This window comes from Bos mutus, chromosome 11 (assembly GCF_027580195.1).
Source record: "Bos mutus isolate GX-2022 chromosome 11, NWIPB_WYAK_1.1, whole genome shotgun sequence".
Taxonomy (NCBI): Eukaryota; Metazoa; Chordata; class Mammalia; order Artiodactyla; family Bovidae; genus Bos; species Bos mutus.
The window spans coordinates 53,976,856-53,994,472 of record NC_091627.1 but is presented as its reverse complement, the minus strand read 5'-3'; positions in this window follow the sequence as shown (position 1 = coordinate 53,994,472).

Genomic DNA, 17,617 nt, shown 5'->3' with positions numbered 1-17,617 from the left:
TCCCACAGTCCATAAGACTGTTCTATACATCAGTGTCTCTTTTGCTGTCTCGTACACTGGGTATTTTGTTGATTAATTTAGAAAGATTTAATGCCATTAATTCTATCAATGCTCCTTATCTCAGAATAAGATATGGCTTGCTATTCATATCAAGTCTTCTGTTATTACCTTCAGTGGAGCCTTGCGATTTTCTTAATGGAAGTGTCTATATATTGTTTTAAAATATTATTATGCCTTTTTAAATTAAAGCATAGTAATTGTGGTTACTGAATTGTTATATATGCAAGTCAACTGGTTAATTATTTTCAATTTTTTCTTCTTCTGACAAGTTAAAATTAATTGTGAGAAAATTCATGAACAATGGTAACTCATCTGTTAACTGTCAGGATTTATGTGTAAATACTCTGCAGGTGGCTCTAGTGGTAAAGAACCTGCCTGCCAATGCAAGAAACGTAAAGAAGCATGGTTTCAAACCCTGGGTCAGGCAGATTCCCTGGAGGAGGAAATGGCAACCCACTCCAGTGTTCTTGCCTGAGAAATCCGATGGACAGAGGAGCTTGGTGGGGTATAGTCCACAGGGTTGCAGAGAGTTGGACATGATTGAAGTGACTTAGCATGCATATGTCACATGGGATACACAAGCACTGATGCATTTTAATGCTTCATTAACAGAAAACAGAAGGAATGAGGCGTAAAAATTGTATGCATCAATCCTGGTGAGTGAGAGGCCAATATCTGATCCAGAACATTTTTCAAGCAAAGTGGGATGGTAAATAAATAAAAGGAAGGAAGCCACAGATGAAAAATCCTTTTTAAATTTTCATTTTGTATAAATACGTGGGACTTCCCAGGTGGCTCTAGTGGTAAACAATCTGCCTGCCAATGAAGTTTTGATCCCTGGTTTTAGAAGATCCCCTGAAGTATGAAATGGAAACCCACCCCAGTATTCTTTCCTGGAAAATTCCATGGACAGAGGAGCCTGGTGGACTACAATCTATGAGGTTGCAAAGAGTTGAATACAAATGAGCACACACACAAACACACAGATACATTATAAATGATGTTGCTTTAGTACTACATAGAAAAATAAACAATTGTGTATACATATGCCAACATTAGAATTAATAAAGTTATAGTCATAATGATCTATAACATATTGCAAACTTTGCTTTGTGCATTAACATCTGCTAATCATTCTGTATATTTCATATGACAATTTTTATCATAAATCTATGAGAACCACTCTACTTTTAGCATGAGTTCATTAACTAAAATTTAGAGTAATTCAGTGCTTGTCTCAACCTACATTCAAACTTCAGTCAGTTTGATTCCCAGTCATAAATTCTTCATCACTGCTCACTATGAAAATACTGACCTAAAAAGTTCTTGGGACAAGTGCTAATGTTGCTCCTAGACACAAGTCTATCTTCACCTTTCTTTCTAGTTTGTACATTTTGACCATTAACTATATGAGTGTGAACTCTGTTATGGGGGAAAGATATAATTGTGCTAAGCAAGAATCATGATATTGAGGGAATATGCCATCATTTTTTAGCATTGCTTAATGCAGAATTTCAGATTAGTCTATGTTATCTGGGAGAACTCTAAAAGAGAACATTAAAAAAAAAAAAAAAAAAAAAAGCAAGTGAGTTAGATCCTGGCGCTACCAGGAATATGAAAGCATTTAAAATTCTTTAGGTCAGGTAAGAGAGAATGCCTAATAACAGAATTCCAAAACTAACCGTATGCTACTTTTAAGCATTCAGGTTCAACAAATGTACTGAAAATTTTCCAGTAGAGAAAAGATCTCTTTTGATTTTACCTTTTGATTCTCTTTTACCTTTTGATTCTTTCTGAATATAAAACAATTAAATCAAATTATTTGACACTTCAAGAATGAACTCTTGTTTGTTGGACTTATTAGGACACTTCAAACACCATACATCTCACATTTTGGTAGTAGTCATTAAACTTGTACTTCATAAGTTATTTTCCATGTTTCAGAGAATTATCTTCTGAAATCCCCAAAACATTTTCCAAACTTGGAAGTAATCAAGATGTCCTTTAGTAAGAGAATGAATTAAAAACAAACAAACAAACAAACAAAAAAAAACACAAAAATGTAGGGCATCTAGACAAAGGAATAGTAGTATTTATGGATAAAAAAAGAATGGACTACCAAGACATGAAAATATAAGAAGAAACCTTTAATGTATATTACTAGGTGAAAGAAATAGCAATCTGAAAAGGCGGCATACTGATTCCAACCAAAAGATATTCTGGAAGAGACAAAAATATGTAAAAAATATAAAAGATCAGTGATTGCTAAGGTGGGGGAGGGGAGAGATGAATAGGCAGAGCACAGGAGATTTTAAGAAAAATGAAAATACCTAAGAGGTATAATAATAATATATGTATGTCATTATCCATTTGTCAAAAGTCACAGAACGTAGCATATCAAGTATGAAAGTGAAAGTCACTCAGTTGTGTCCAACTCTTTGTGACCCCATGGACTATACATTCCATGGAATTCTCCAGGCCAGAATACTGGAGTGGGTAGCCTTTCCCTTCTCCAGGGGATCTTCCCAACCCAGGGATCAAACCCAAGTCTCCCACATTTCAAGCAGATTCTTTACCAGCTGAGCCACAAGAGAAGCCTATCAAGTATGAATCTAAGGTAATTTATGGATTTTTGCTAGTTATATGTCAATATAGACTCATTCTTGGTAAAAAAAATAAAAAAATACCATTCTGTTGATATTGTTTTTGATAATGCAGGAAATTATTTATGTGTGGAAACAGGTTATATTTGAAAAATATCTGTAAATTTCTCTCAGTTTTGTAAAGCTAAAACTTCTTGTAAACTATAAAGGAAAGAAGGACAAAAGGAAGGAAGGTAAGAAGAAAGAAGAAGAAGAAAAAAGTAAGGAAAAAATACACAGAATAATTGTTGGAGATGTCATCATGATCTAATTAAATAAACTAAGAAAGTGAAAGTATTAGTCTCTCATTCATGTCCAACTCTTTGGGACCCCTTGGACTATAGCCTGCCAAGGCTCCTCTGTCTGTGAAATTCCCCAGGCAAGAATATTGGATTGGGTTGCCATGTCCTCCTCAGGTGGACTTCCTGACCCAGGGATCAAACCTAAGTCTTCTGCAATGCAGGCAAATTCTTTACCAACTTGGGATTGGTTAAGCCCAAGCCTCCCTCTAATTTATGGTATTCAGTAAATATCCAGCCTTCAGTAAATAGGTATCTTTTCATTGTTCCTATGGGAAAATGAATTATTTAACCTTTCATAGAAGTTTTTTTTAATTATAGTATAAAAGACTAATAATAATACTACTTATATTCTATTTTACAGAGTGATGTCTATTACTATCCCTTGAGTCTCAAAGTTCATTTTAAGAAAAATAACATTGCCTTCTCTAATTTATATATGAGGAAATTGAAGTCTAAAGAACTCAAATTAATTGACTATAGTTACAAACCTAGTAAGAGCAGAGAGAAAAGCTGAACTATATTCTAAGCCCTTACTAGAACAAATCACAGAAAGTTCATAAGCCAATCATGTGGAGTTGTAGAATTCACAGGCTGTTTCAACTTTGAAACTTGAGCAAATGAACTAAACATAATGATGCTAGATGCCCAGTTCATTCTAAGCTTGTTTTGTTTGGAGAAATGTATACATTACCCCTTCTATAACCTGAGAAGAATGTGGCAAGTTTTTTCTTTTGAGTTATCTTTTGGCAAGAGAAGTGTGTGCCAAGGGCATATGTTGTAATCATCTACAGTTTAATTTAATACTTTAACAAATAGCTCTCTGATGGGGTGTTTTTACTATTATTACATTACCCAGGGAATCGTAGCTGATCCCATTTACCTTATATATAACCACTGAAATGTCAAGTCAATCTAGTAAGATTAAGTCTTTCTTACGTAACAAAATAAGTGAAAATTAGAAAGTTTTGAGCTTTTGCTATGCTAGAAAGGAAAGGTTTTATCAAGACATATTTGGGGGAAGAGAGTACAATTATGCTCCTGGAATAAGAATAATATTGCCAGGTGTTTTTTACTTGTAAATAGTAGTTGCAATTTCCAAGTCATTTAGTTCCTTAAATAAATCAAGTGAGAGCAAATTTAAAGTCACAATAGTAAACTGAATCAACAGAATAATAAGATGCTACCTATATAGCAAGGCTGAATTCACTGAAAAATGTGGTTTTCAGGATTTGAGGTACATGGTAAAGTAGCAAAAATAACCCCCAGAACTGACACTGATTTGCATAAAGTGCATCTGTACTAATAGATCATGTTATGCTATAATGTCAAACAGCATCAAAAAATCTCAATAAAGAAGAGAATTGAATGATCACTCATGTTATATGTTCTGTGTGGGATCACTTCTCTCCCTGAAATATAATCTTGTGATGTCACGATCTCAGTGCTATTCTTCAGGCTTCATCACAGCTGGGACAGAGAGAACTGGTGACTTGAGACTTGACAATCATTATGTGTATATGTGTTTAAAAAGGCATATGACACCTTTACTCACAATCAGCTGAACAGTATTACTGCAGTTCAGTTCAGTAGCTCAGTTATAGCCAACTCTTTGTGACCCCATGGACTGCAACATGCCAGGCTTCCCTGTCCCTTACCAACTCCCGGAGCTTACTCAAACTCATGTTCACTGAGTCGGTGATGCCATCCAATTATCTCATCCTCTGTCGTCCCCTTCTCCTCCCACCTTCAGCCTTTCCCAGCACCAGGGTCTTTTCCAATGAGGGTCTAATACTACTTATTTGACCACATAAAGCTAGAAAACAGAAAATTGTATCCCTCTGTATATCCTAAGGTAAAGATTAATCAGAAATCTATGCAACTTAGCCTTACGTAACACAATTAAACTTTGAATTATATTTGGCATGATTTCCCAATTATCTTGGTCTAGTTTGTGGAATGTATTTATGTTATCAGAACTGGCACAAATTCCCACATTTTAAGTTTTATTACCAATAAGTTATCAAAAATGATCTTAGAAATTGATGGTTGCAAATGCTTAATATTTAAGTTAAGGAAACAAAAATATTTTAACTATCATTATTATGTTTTCATAAAAGGAATTACTCTGACAACAATGTAATGAAGTACATCTTAAAAATGTGGTTGCATGTATATATTTTAATGTTTTACAGGAACTTTTATTCCCCTTGTTTTATATCTGTATTTAACCAGGGACTGATAAAAGTCTCAGAATAATGCTATACATGCCTGTAAGGATTTTTGATCTAAATATTAGACTATAATTAATCATAAAAGATCTGAAAGTCTACTTTTAGCATAATTTAAAATGTAAGAAGAAACTAAACCAGGAAAATACCTTTGAAATATACCAAATTAATTAATTTAGAGACAGAAAATAGAAAAGATGAGTAACATGACTGTTACAACTCCAGTATTTGCAATGCCTTACAAATATGTTTAAAATCAAAATTTTGAAATAAATACCATATATTTATTAATTTTCTGTACCTAGTTAGATGATCTTCTATTACTCCTATTTATAGTCTGTAAATATGGTGAATTGTTTTTATCTTTGCTACGATTCCAAGTTTACCTTTCTAGGCAGGTGTCCACCTAGTCTTGATGCTATTTTCATTTTATATACTGTCATACTGCATTTGCTAAATGTTATTCAGAATTTTTGCATCACTGATCATGAGAGAGAGCAGTATAGGGATTTCTTTTTCCATAACATCTTTGGTTTTAGTGTAAAGTAAATGTTAAACTCAGAATAAAATGGGAGTTCAGGCTCCTATTTAAAAAAAAAAATCTGAAAGAGTTTGTATAGAATATATATTTATCATTTAAATATTTGGCAAAATTAACCCAGACAACTATTGGGAATGGGATATTTCTTGTGAAAATATTTAATTGAAGTTTTGTAAAATATATGGGCTACTTTGTTATGTATTTCTTATTAGGTGAGTTTGGTAGTTTGTGTCCTTTAAAATTTGTGTCCATTCTAAGTTATTTAGTTTATCAACATGAAATTATATATAATATTGTTTGATTACAAATTTCATATTTGGGAGCTCTTGTAGTGATGTCACCTCTTTCTTTCTTGCTCCTGGGTCTTTTCTCTTTTCTGATTAGTCAGCCTAACATATCAGTTCTGTTGATTTTTACAAAGGTCATATAAAAGACTATAGGCTCTCTTACTCTTCTTTTTTGTGTTTTTGGTTTTTATTCATTGATTTCCACTCTAACCTTTGTAATTTATTTTCCTTCTCTTACTTTGTATTTAACTTACTCTCCTTTTTCCCTAGGATATTAAAGTTGAAGTTCTGGTCATTCGGGGTCACTGATTTGAGTTTTTTTCTTGTTGTTTCTTCACTAATATGTATAGAATTTTAGTGCTATGAATTTCCCTTTTACTACAGGTTAAAGGGCATCCCACAAATTTCAAGACTTTGTCTTTTGGCTTTTATCCCATGAAAAATGTGCTTTCATTTCTTTTTGTTTTCTATTTTGGCCTTTATTATAAAATATGTTATTTAGTTTGTGAAAAATCTATATTTTTCAAAGAATTGTGATTTTATAATTGACTTATTTCTTTAATTTTTAATTGGATGACAATTGCTTTAAAATATTGTGTTTGTTTCTGCCATGCATCAACATGATTCAGTCATAGGTATATTCTAATTTATGCATGTATAAATTGACTGTTTTTAAGGTCCTTTTTGTACTACTCAAGGATCTGTTGGAGACTGGAATCAAAAGTTTATACCCAGGTGGGAAAAAAAAAAAAAAAAATTCATTGGTTTGAGGAAGAGCAGAAACTGAGCAGGCTATCTCTTGTCTCTTGAATCTATTAAATATTTTGAGGCTAGTTTAATATCCAGTATATGGCCTATTATTAATGTCTTTATGTAATTGAGAGTAATCTATATTTCATTTTTAGTGGAATTTTCTGAAAATATTATTAAATCTTCTACATTTTTATTGTCTGCATATCTTTTCTGCCAGTTATTGAGAAATGTATATTGGAATTTCATATAGTAATTGTAAATATGTCTATTATATTCACTTCTATGAAAGTTGATACTTTCTGAAATTTTAACTCTCTCATGAGGACCCAAATAGTTGTAAAGTAATTAACCTCCAATTAAAATAAATAAATTTATATTAAAAATAAAAAGAAAAATTAATCCTTTTATTATTATGAAATGAGAATTTTATTCCCTTTCATACTATAGCCATGAGTCTATGTTGCCAAATATTAACATAGTGACTGCAACATTTTCTTCTTTAGTGTTAGCAAGGTATAATTTTTAGTTCTTTTACTAAATCAACTTGTGTTGTCTCATTTAAAGAGTGCTTGCAAAGGAGAAAAGCAAAGATATAAGCGTCTGAATGCAGAGTTCCAAAGAATAGCAAGGAGAGATAAGAAAGCCTTCTCAGCAATCAATGCAAAGAAATAGAGGAAAACAACAGAATGGGAAAGACTAGAGATCTCTTCAAGAAAATTAGAGATACCAAGGGAACATTTCATGCAAAGATGCCTCGAGAAAGGACAGAAATTTTATAGACCTAACAGAAGCAGAAGACATAAAGAAGAGGTGGCAAGAATAAACAGAAGAACTATACATAAAAGATCTTCTGACCCAGATAATCAAGATGGTGTGATCACCAACCTAGAGGTCATGAGGTCACAAAGAGTCAGACACGACTGAGTGACTGAACTGAATTGAACTGTAGTTAAATATTAGACATGAAACCATAATACTCTTAGAAGACAACATTGGCAGAACATTCTATGCCATATATTTGAGAGATATTTTCTTAGGTCATTCTCCCAGGGTAAAAGAAAAAAGGCAAAAAACAAACAAATGGAACATAGGAAAACTCAAAAGCCTTTGCACAGGAAAGGAAACCATAAATAAAATGACAAAACAACCTATTGACTAGGATAAAATATTCATAAATGATGCAACAGAGAATAGTTTCATTTTCAAAATAAACAAACAGCTAATATAACTCAATATCAAAAGAAAAATATCTCAACAACCTAGTCAAAACATATAGAGATGAGTAAACAGATGTTTCTCCAAAGAATATACTTAGATGTCCAGTAGGCACATGAAAAGATACACATCACTGTGAATTATTAGAAAAATGCAAATCAAAATTACAATGAGATATGACCTCACCCTGGTCAGAATTGCCATCAACCAAAAATTTACAAATAATAAATGCTGGAGAGAGCGTGAAGGAAAGGGAAGTCTCCTACACTATTGGTGGGAATGTAAATTTGAGCAGTCACAATAGAGAAAGATATGATGGTTTCCTAAAAAACTAGAATTCCCATATAATCCTGAAATCCTACTCCTAGGCAAATATCTGGAGAAAACTAATTCAGAAAGATATCTACATCTCAATGTTCATAGCATCATTATTTACAATAGTCAAGAGACAGAAGCAACCTAAATGTCCACCAACAGATGAATTGATAAATATCAGATCAGATCAGATCAGTCACTCAGTCGTGTCCGACTCTTTGCGACCCCATGAATCGCAGCATGCCAGGCCTCCCTGTCCATCACCAACTCCCGGAGTTCACTGAGACTCACATCCATCATGTCAGTGATGCCATCCAGCCATCTCATCCTCTGTCGTCCCCTTCTCCTCCTGCCGCCAGTCCCTCCCAGCATCAGAGTCTTTTCCAATGAGTCAGCTCTTCACATGAGGTGGCCAAAGTACTGGAGTTTCAGCTTTAGCATCATTCCCTCCAAAGAAATCCAAGGGCTGATCTCCTTCAGAATGGACTGGTTGGATCTCCTTGCAGTCCAAGGGACTCTCAAGAGTCTTCTCCAACACCACAGTTCAAAAGCATCAATTCTTCAGTGTTCAGCCTTCTTCACAGTCCAACTCTCACATCCATACATGACCACAGGAAAAACCATAGCCTTGACTAGAAGAACCTTTGTTGGCAAAGTAATGTGTCTGCTTTTGAATATGCTATCTAGGTTGGTCATAACTTTCCTTCCAAGGAGTAAGCATCTTTTAATTTCATGGCTGCAGTCACCATCTGTAGTGATTTTGGAGCCCAGAAAAATAAAGTCTGACACTGTTTCCACTGTTTCCCCATCTTTCTGCCATAAAGTGATGGGACCAGATGCCATGATCTTCATTTTCTGAATGTTGAGCTTTAAGTCAACTGTTTCACTCTCCACTTTCACTTTCATCGAGTCTTTTTAGTTCCTTTTCACTTTCTGCCATAAGGAAGGTGCCATCTGCATATCTGAGGTTATTGATATTTCTCTTGGCAATCTTGATTCCAGCTTGTGTTTCTTCCAGTCCAGTGTTTCTCATGATGTACTCTGCATATAAGTTAAATAAACAGGGTGACAATATACAGCCTTGACAAACTCCTTTTCCTATTTGCAACCAGTCTGTTTTCACTGACATATAAAAATATATCATGGATATCAAAGGGAAAGGGGGCGAACTAAATTAGCAAATTAGGATTGACGTATACACACTAGCATACACAAATAGATAGCTGATGAGGAGCTGGCTTCCCTCATGGCTCAGACAGTAAAGCAACTTACAGCAGTGTGGGATACTTGGGTTCGATCCCTAGGTCAGGAAGATACTTTAGAGAAGGGTATTGCTTCTTTCCAGTATTCTTGCCTGGAGAATTCCATGGACAGAGGAATGTGGTAAGCTACAGTCCATGGGGTTACAAAGAGATGGACATGACTGAGCAACTAATGGTTTCAATAGGACCCAATGTAGGGTACAGGGAATTTGACTTAATACTCTGTAGTGACCTATATGGGGAAAGAATCTGAAGAAGAATATACATCTATGTCTATATTCACATACATCTGAATCACTTTGCTGTATACCTGAAACTATAACAACTTTATAATCAACTATAATTCAATAAAAAAATAAAACAAACAAACGAAATGCATGGCCCAGACTCAAAATCTCATTTGGATAAACCAGCTTTGAGGAAATAGTTGAACAATTAGGGTGATTTCAATATGATTGCAGTATTAGACACACTGAAATTTTATGAAAATTTATTGACAGATAAACATTAGGTTTATTAAAATAAAGCAATCTGTTTACAACATCTTGACTTTTATTTAATTAAAAAAACATTTGTATGAAAATACCTAGAAATATATGTAATAAAACACTAATACTTACTTTTAAAATGTATGTCTTGTTGGCAACAGGCTTATTTCCTCCTTTTTAAATTGATTCTCATGATCTCTGCTTTTAAGTTATATTTATGCTATTTATATTTACTGGATTTGATTTTTCATGGTTGAGATTAGTTCAATATTTTCATTCCACTGTTTCCTAATTTTTATACCTAAGCTTTTTTTTTTTTTCCATTTTCTATTTCCTCTGCATTTATAAATAAATTTTAAAAATATATTCCCTTATTTCTTTTTAATACCTGTTATATATTTTATATATATATATTTTTTTTAAATTTCTGTTGGTTTATAGTATATTTATAGTGGTGTTTCCTTATATTTATGATATACAAGCTTAACTCAGTCTTGCTTTACAAGAAAGATATTGGGCGTATGTGCACGCTCAGTCGCTCTAGTCATGTCCCACTCTTTGGTACCCTATGGACCATAGCCCATTATGCTCCTCTGTCCATGGGATTTTCCAGGCAGGAATACTGGAATGGGTTGCCATTTCCTACTCCAGAAGATCTTCTCAACCCAGGGATGAAACCCACCACGTCTTTTGTGTCTCCTTCATTGCAGGCTGATTCTTTACCAGCTGAGCCATCAGGGAAGCCCTTCAAATACTATAAGAACCTTCAAGAAGTGAGTTTCCATTTCACTCCTTCAACAGTTTTCATAATTTTGTCATATGTTTTACTTTTACAAATATTATAAACTCCACACTACATTGTTTCAATTATTTACTTATCATTTTTTCTTTAAGAATATTTAAACAAAATATTGTGTGTGTGTAGAAGAACAGATAGACTTTGGTGAGGGTAAAGGAGGAGAGTGAGAAAGCCAGCTTAAAGCTGAATATTAAATAATAATAATAATATTAACTAAGATCATGACATCTAGTCCCATCACTTCATGACAAATAGAAGGGTAAAATGTGTAAGCAGTGACAGATTTCCTCTTCTTTGGCTCTAAAATCACTGGAGGTGGTGACTGCAGCCATGAAATTAGAAGACGATTGTGCCTTGATAAGAAAGCTATGACAAACCTAGACAGTGTGTTAAAATTCAAAGACATCACTTTGCTGACAAAGATCCATATAGTCAAGACTATGGTCTTTCCCATAGTCATGTGCTGATGTGAAATTTGTGCAATAAAGAAGGCAGAGCTTTGAAGAATTGATGCTTTTTAACTGCAGTGCTGGAGAAGACTCTTGAGAGTCACTTGGTCAGCAAGGATATCAAACCAGTCGATCTTAAAGGAAATCAACCCTGAATACTCTTTAGAAGAAGTGATGCTGAAGCTGAAGCTCCATTACTTTGGTCACCTGATACGAACAGCTGATTGATTGGAAAAGACCCTGATCCTGGGAAAGATTGAAGGCAGATGGAGTAGAGGGTGACAGAGGATGAGATGGTTGGATGGCATAACTGATTCAGTGGACATGAACTTGGGTAAACTCTGGGAGATGGTGAAGAGACTGGGAAACCTGGTGTGCTGCAGTTCATGGGGTCCCAAAGAGTCGGACATAACTTGGCAACTGAACAACAAGAAAAAGAACGCATGTATGTTTTTAGCACTATGATTTCCAGGTCACTTCATTGTGTTTCCTATTGAGAATGGCTTAATTTCTGTCTGACTGATATCATTGAGCATTTCTTATAGTGAAAGGCTGCTGCTGCTGCTGCTAAGTTGCTTCAGTCATGTCTGACTCTGTGTGACCCCATAGACAGCAGCCCACCAGGCTCCCCTGTCCCTGAGATTCTCCAGGCAAGAACACTGGAGTGGGTTGTCATTTCCTTCTCCAATGCATGAAAGTGAAAAGTATAAGTGAAGTCCCTCAGTCGTGTTCAAGTCTTAGCGACCCCATGGACTGTAGCCCACCAGGCTCCTCCATCCATGAGATTTTCCAGGCAAGAGTACTGGAGTGGGGTGCCATTGCCTTCTCTGAGTGGAAGGCTACTAGAGGTTAAATCCTTCAACTTTTCTGAAAGAATTTTTTAATTTAAATTTATTTATTTTAATTAGAGGCTAATTACTTTACAATATTGTATTGATTTTGCCATGCATCAACATGAATCTGCCACGGGTTTACACGTGTTCCCAATCCTGAACCCTCCTCCCACCTCCCACCCCATACCATCCCTCTGGGTCATCCCAGTGCACTAGCCCCAAGCATCCTGTATCCTGTATTGAACATGGACTGGTGATTCATTTCTTATATGATATTATACATGTTTCAATGTCATTCTCTCAAATCATCCCCCCACTCCCTCTCCCACAGAGTCCAAAAGACTGTTCTATACATTTGTGTCTCTTTTGCTGTCTCACATACAGGGTTATCGTTACCATCTTTCTAAATTCCATATATATGCATTAGTATACTTACTTTCCATTTTGAAAAATACTTTGCTGTATATAAAATTCTAAATTAACAGGTCAACCTCCTCATTGCTCACTTGAGTGGCTGTGCTGTTGTTCTTATCTTTGTTTCTGTACTACTGTGTTGGTTTACTCTGGCTAATTTTTACTTTTCTATTTTTTGTTTGTTTAGAGGAATTTGATTATGATATACCTTGCTTTAATTTCCTTTATGTTTCTTATACATCAAGGCTCTTGAGGTTCTTGGTACCTGGATTTATAATACTGAGGATGAAAACATACCATCTCATAATATGCCATTTCAGCATAAGACTTAATTAAGTTGAAGGCAATTGGCAATAAGATTCAGAAAGCAGGGATACTAAAGTTTCCTTTATCCAACTGTTACTGAAAGCAGACATTTATGAGAAATGAAGCCTAGCATAAACCCTGTCTCCCAAAGGGAAGTTTTATGGCCATAAACATGATGGAAACTTTGCACTGTGAAGAATCTGCAAACAAACCTCTTAAATTAACAGTTACCTTCCATTGGTGTTGTTCTTGTTCAGATGCTAAGTCATGTCCAACTCTTTGAGACCCCATGGACTGTAGCATGACAGGGTCCTTTGTCCTTCACTATCTCCCAGAGTTTGCTCAAATTCATGTCCATTGATACGGTGATGCTATCTAACCATCTCATCCTCTACTGAACCTTTATCCTTTTACCTTCAATCTTTCCCAGCATCAGGGTTCTTCCCAGTGAGTCAGTTCGTTGCATCAGGTGGCCAAAGTATTGGAGCTTCACCTTCATCATCAGTCCTTTCAGTGAATATTCAAGGTTGATTTCCATTAGGATTGACTTATTTGGTTTTCTTGCAATCCAAGGGAGTCTTCTCCAGAACTACAATTTGAAATCATCAATTCTTTGGTCCTCAGCATTCTTTTAAGTCCAGCTCTCACATCTGTACATGACTATTGGAAAAGCCATAGCTTTGACTATATGGATCTTTGTTGGCAAAGTGATATTTCTGCTTTCTAATATATTGTCTAGGTTTACCATAGCTTTCTTCCAAGTAGTTAGTATCTTTTTATTTCATGACTGCTGTCACAAGCACAGTGATTTTGAAGCCCAAGAAAAGAAAATCTGCCACTGCTTCCAATTTTCCCCCTTCTGTTTGCCAAGAAGGGATGGGAATGGATGCCATGATCTTAGTTTTTTGAATGTTGAGTTTTAAGTCAGTTTTTTCATACTCCTTTCACCCTCATCAAGACACTCTTGTTCCTCTTCAGTTTCTGCCATTAGAGTGGTAACATCTTCATATATAAGGTTGTTGATATTTCTTCATAAATCTTAATTCCAGCTTGTGATTCATTCTGCCTGGAGTTTGGCATGATGTGCTCTGTTTATAAGTTAAATAAGCAAGGTTACAATATACAGCCTTGTCATACTCTTTTCCCAGTTTTGAACCAGTCCTTTGTTCCATGTCTGCTTCTAACTGTTGCCCCTTGACCTGCATACAGTTTTCTCAGGAGACAGGCAAAATGGTCTGGTATTCCCATCTCTTTAAGAATTATCCATAGATTTCTGTGATCCACATAGTCCAATACTTTAGTGTAATCAATGAAGGAGAAGTAGATGTCTTTCTGGAACTCCCTTGCTTTCTCCATGATCTGACAAATGTTGGCAAATTGATCTCTAATTCTGCTGCTGCTTCAAAATTCAGCTTATACATCTGTAAGTTCACATACTGATAAAGCTTAGCTTGAAGTATTTTGAACATAACCTTGCTAGCATGTGAAATGAGCACAATTTTATGTCAATTAGCTCAGATTGTAAAGAATCTGCCTGAAATTCAGGAGACCCAGGTTTGATCCCTTGGTGGCATAGATCCCCTTTAGAAGGGAATGGCAACCCACTCCAGTATTCTTGCCTAGAGAATTCCATGGGCAGACCATGGGGTCACAAAATGTCAGGCACAACTGAACGACTAACACTTGCATTTATACTTTAGCATTTTTGTATTGTCTTTCTTTGAGACTGGAATGAAAACTGACCTATCCCAGTATTGTTGAGTTTTCCAAACTTGCTGACACATTGAATGCAACACTTTAACAACATCATCTTCTAGGATTTGAAATAGATCAACTGGAATTCCATCACTTCCACTATCTTTGTTCATAGTATTGCTTCTTAAGTCCCACTTGACCTCACACTCCATGATGTCTGGCACCAAAGTGAGTGAACACACCATGATGGTTATCCAGGTCATTAAGATCATTTTTGTACAGTTCTTCAGTGTATTCTTGCCACTTCTTATTAATCTCTTCTACTTGTGCTTTTTAAGTGCTTACCCTCTCTGTCCTTTATCGTGCCCATCCTTGCATGAAATATTCTCTTGATATCTCCAATTTTCTTGAAGATATCTCTAGTCTTTCCAATTATATTGTTTTCTTCTCTTTCTTTACATTGTTCATTTAAGAAAACCTAATCTCTCCTTGCTATTCTCAGGAAATCTGCATTCAGTTGGGTATATATTTCCCCTTCTCCCCTGCCTAGTTCTTTTATTTCCTCAGCTATATTTAAAGCCTCCTCAGACAATCACTTTGCCTTCTTACATTTCTTTTTCTTTGGGATGATTTTGTCACTGCCTCCTGTACAATGTTGCAAATCTCTATCTATAGTTCTTCAGGTACTCTGTCTACCAGATCGAATTCCTTGAATTTATTTGTTGCCTCCACTGCATAATTATTATAAAGAATTTGATTTAGGTCACCTACTTTCTTCAACTTAAGCCTGAAATTTACACTAAGGAGTTCATGATCAAAGCCACAGTCAGCTCCAGATCTTGTTTTTGCTTACTGTATAGAGCTTCTCTATCTTTGGCAGCAAAGAACATAATCAGTCTGATTTCATTATTGACCATCTGGTGATGTCCATGCCTTAGGTCATCTCTTGGGTTGTTGGAAATGGGTGTTTGCTATGACCCGTGTGTTCTCTTCACAAAATCTGGATGCATCTTGATTTCCTACGTTTATATTCCTCTATGATTAAAAGGGGAGTCCCAGGTGGTGTTAGTGGTAAAGAACCTGCCTGTCAATGTAGGAGTCCTGGGAAATGTGGGTTCAATTGCTAGGCAAGGTAGATTCCCCTGGAGGAGGGCATGGCCAGCCACTCCAGTATGGTGGACAACCCTATGTCCACCATAGGGTTGGATAGAGTCAGATGAGACTGAAGGGACTTTAGCACACATGCAAGATAAAAAGAACTTTTTTTTTTTTTTTTTCAGCATTAGTTCCAGAAGGTTTTGTAGGTCTTCACAGAACTGGTCAACTTCAGCTTCTTTAGCATTCATAGTTGGGGCACAGATTTGGATTACTGTGATGCTGAATGCTCTGACTTGGAAATAAACCTAGATTATTCTGTCATTGTTGAGGCTGCACTCGAGTACTGCATTTTGGACTGTTTTGTTGACTATGCGGACTACTCCATTTCTTTTTTTTTTTAATTTAATTTTATTTTTAAACTTTACAATATTGTATTGGTTTTGCAAAACATCGAAATGAATCCGCCACAGGTATACATGTGTTCCCCATCCTGAACCCCCCTCCCTCCTCCCTCCCCATACCATCCCTCTGGGTCGTCCCAGTGCACCAGCCCCAAGCATCCAGCATCGTGCATTGAACCTGGACTGGTGACTCGTCCACAGTAATAGATATAATGCTCATCTGAATTAAGTTTACCCATTCTCATCCATTTTAATTCACTGATTCCTAAAATATTGATGTTCACTCTTGACATCTCCTGCTTGTCCTCAACCAATTCACTGTGATTCATGGACCTAAAATTTAAGATTCCTACACAATATGGATCTTTACACCATTGGACTTTACTTTCACCACTAGACATCCATAACTGAGTGCAATTTCCACTTTGGCCCAGCCATTTCATTCTTTCTGGAGATATTATTAAGAGTAATCACCATCTGCTCTTCCACAATAGCATATTGGAAACCTTCAAATCTCATTTTCCAGTGTCATATCTTTTTGCATTTTCATACGGGTCATGGGGTTCTCATTGCAAACTTACTGGAGTAGTTTGCCATCCCCTCCTCTGCTGGACCATGTTTTGTTTTTTTTTTTTTTCAGATCTCTTCACTATGACACATCTGTCTTGGGTGGCCTTGCATGGATTGGCTTATAGCTTCATGAGTTATGAAAACACTTTCACCACAACAAGTCTGTGATCAATGAAAGGGTTTTCCTTCCATTCAGTTCAGTTCAGTTCAGTTGCTCAGTTGTGTCCAACTCCTTGCGACCCCATGAATTGCAGCACACCAGCCTCCCTGTCCATCACCAACTGCCAGAGTTCACCCAAACCCATGTCCATCGAGTTGGTGATGCAATCCAGCCATCTCATACTCTGTTGTCCCCTTCTCCTCCTGCCACCAATCCTTCCCAGAATCAGAGTTTTTTCCAATGAGTCAACTCTTTGCATGATGTGGCCAAAGTATTGGAGTTTCAGCTTTAACATCAGTCCTTCCAAAGAACACCCAGGACTGATGTCCTTTAGGATGGCTGGTTGGATTTCCTTGCAGTCCAAGGGACTCTCAAGAGTCTTCTCCAACACCACAGTTCAAAAGCATCAATTTTTCGGCGCTCAGCCTTCTTCACAATCCAACTCTCACATCCATACATGACCACTGGAAAAACCATAGACTTGTCTAGACGAACCTTTGTTGGCAGAGTAATGTTTCTGCTTTTGAATATGCTATCTAGGTTGGTCATAACTTTCCTTCCCAGGAGTAAGCGTCTTTGAATTTCTTGGCTGCAATCACCATATGCAGTGATTTTTGGAGCCCAAAAATAAAGTCTGACACTGTTTCCACTGTTGCCCCATCTATTTCCCAGGAAGTGAGGGGACCAGATGCCATGATCTTCGTTTTCTGAATGTTGAGCTTTAAGCCAACTTTTTCACTCTCCTCTTTCACTTTCATCAAGAGGCTTTTAGTTCCTCTTCACTCTCTGCCATAAGGGT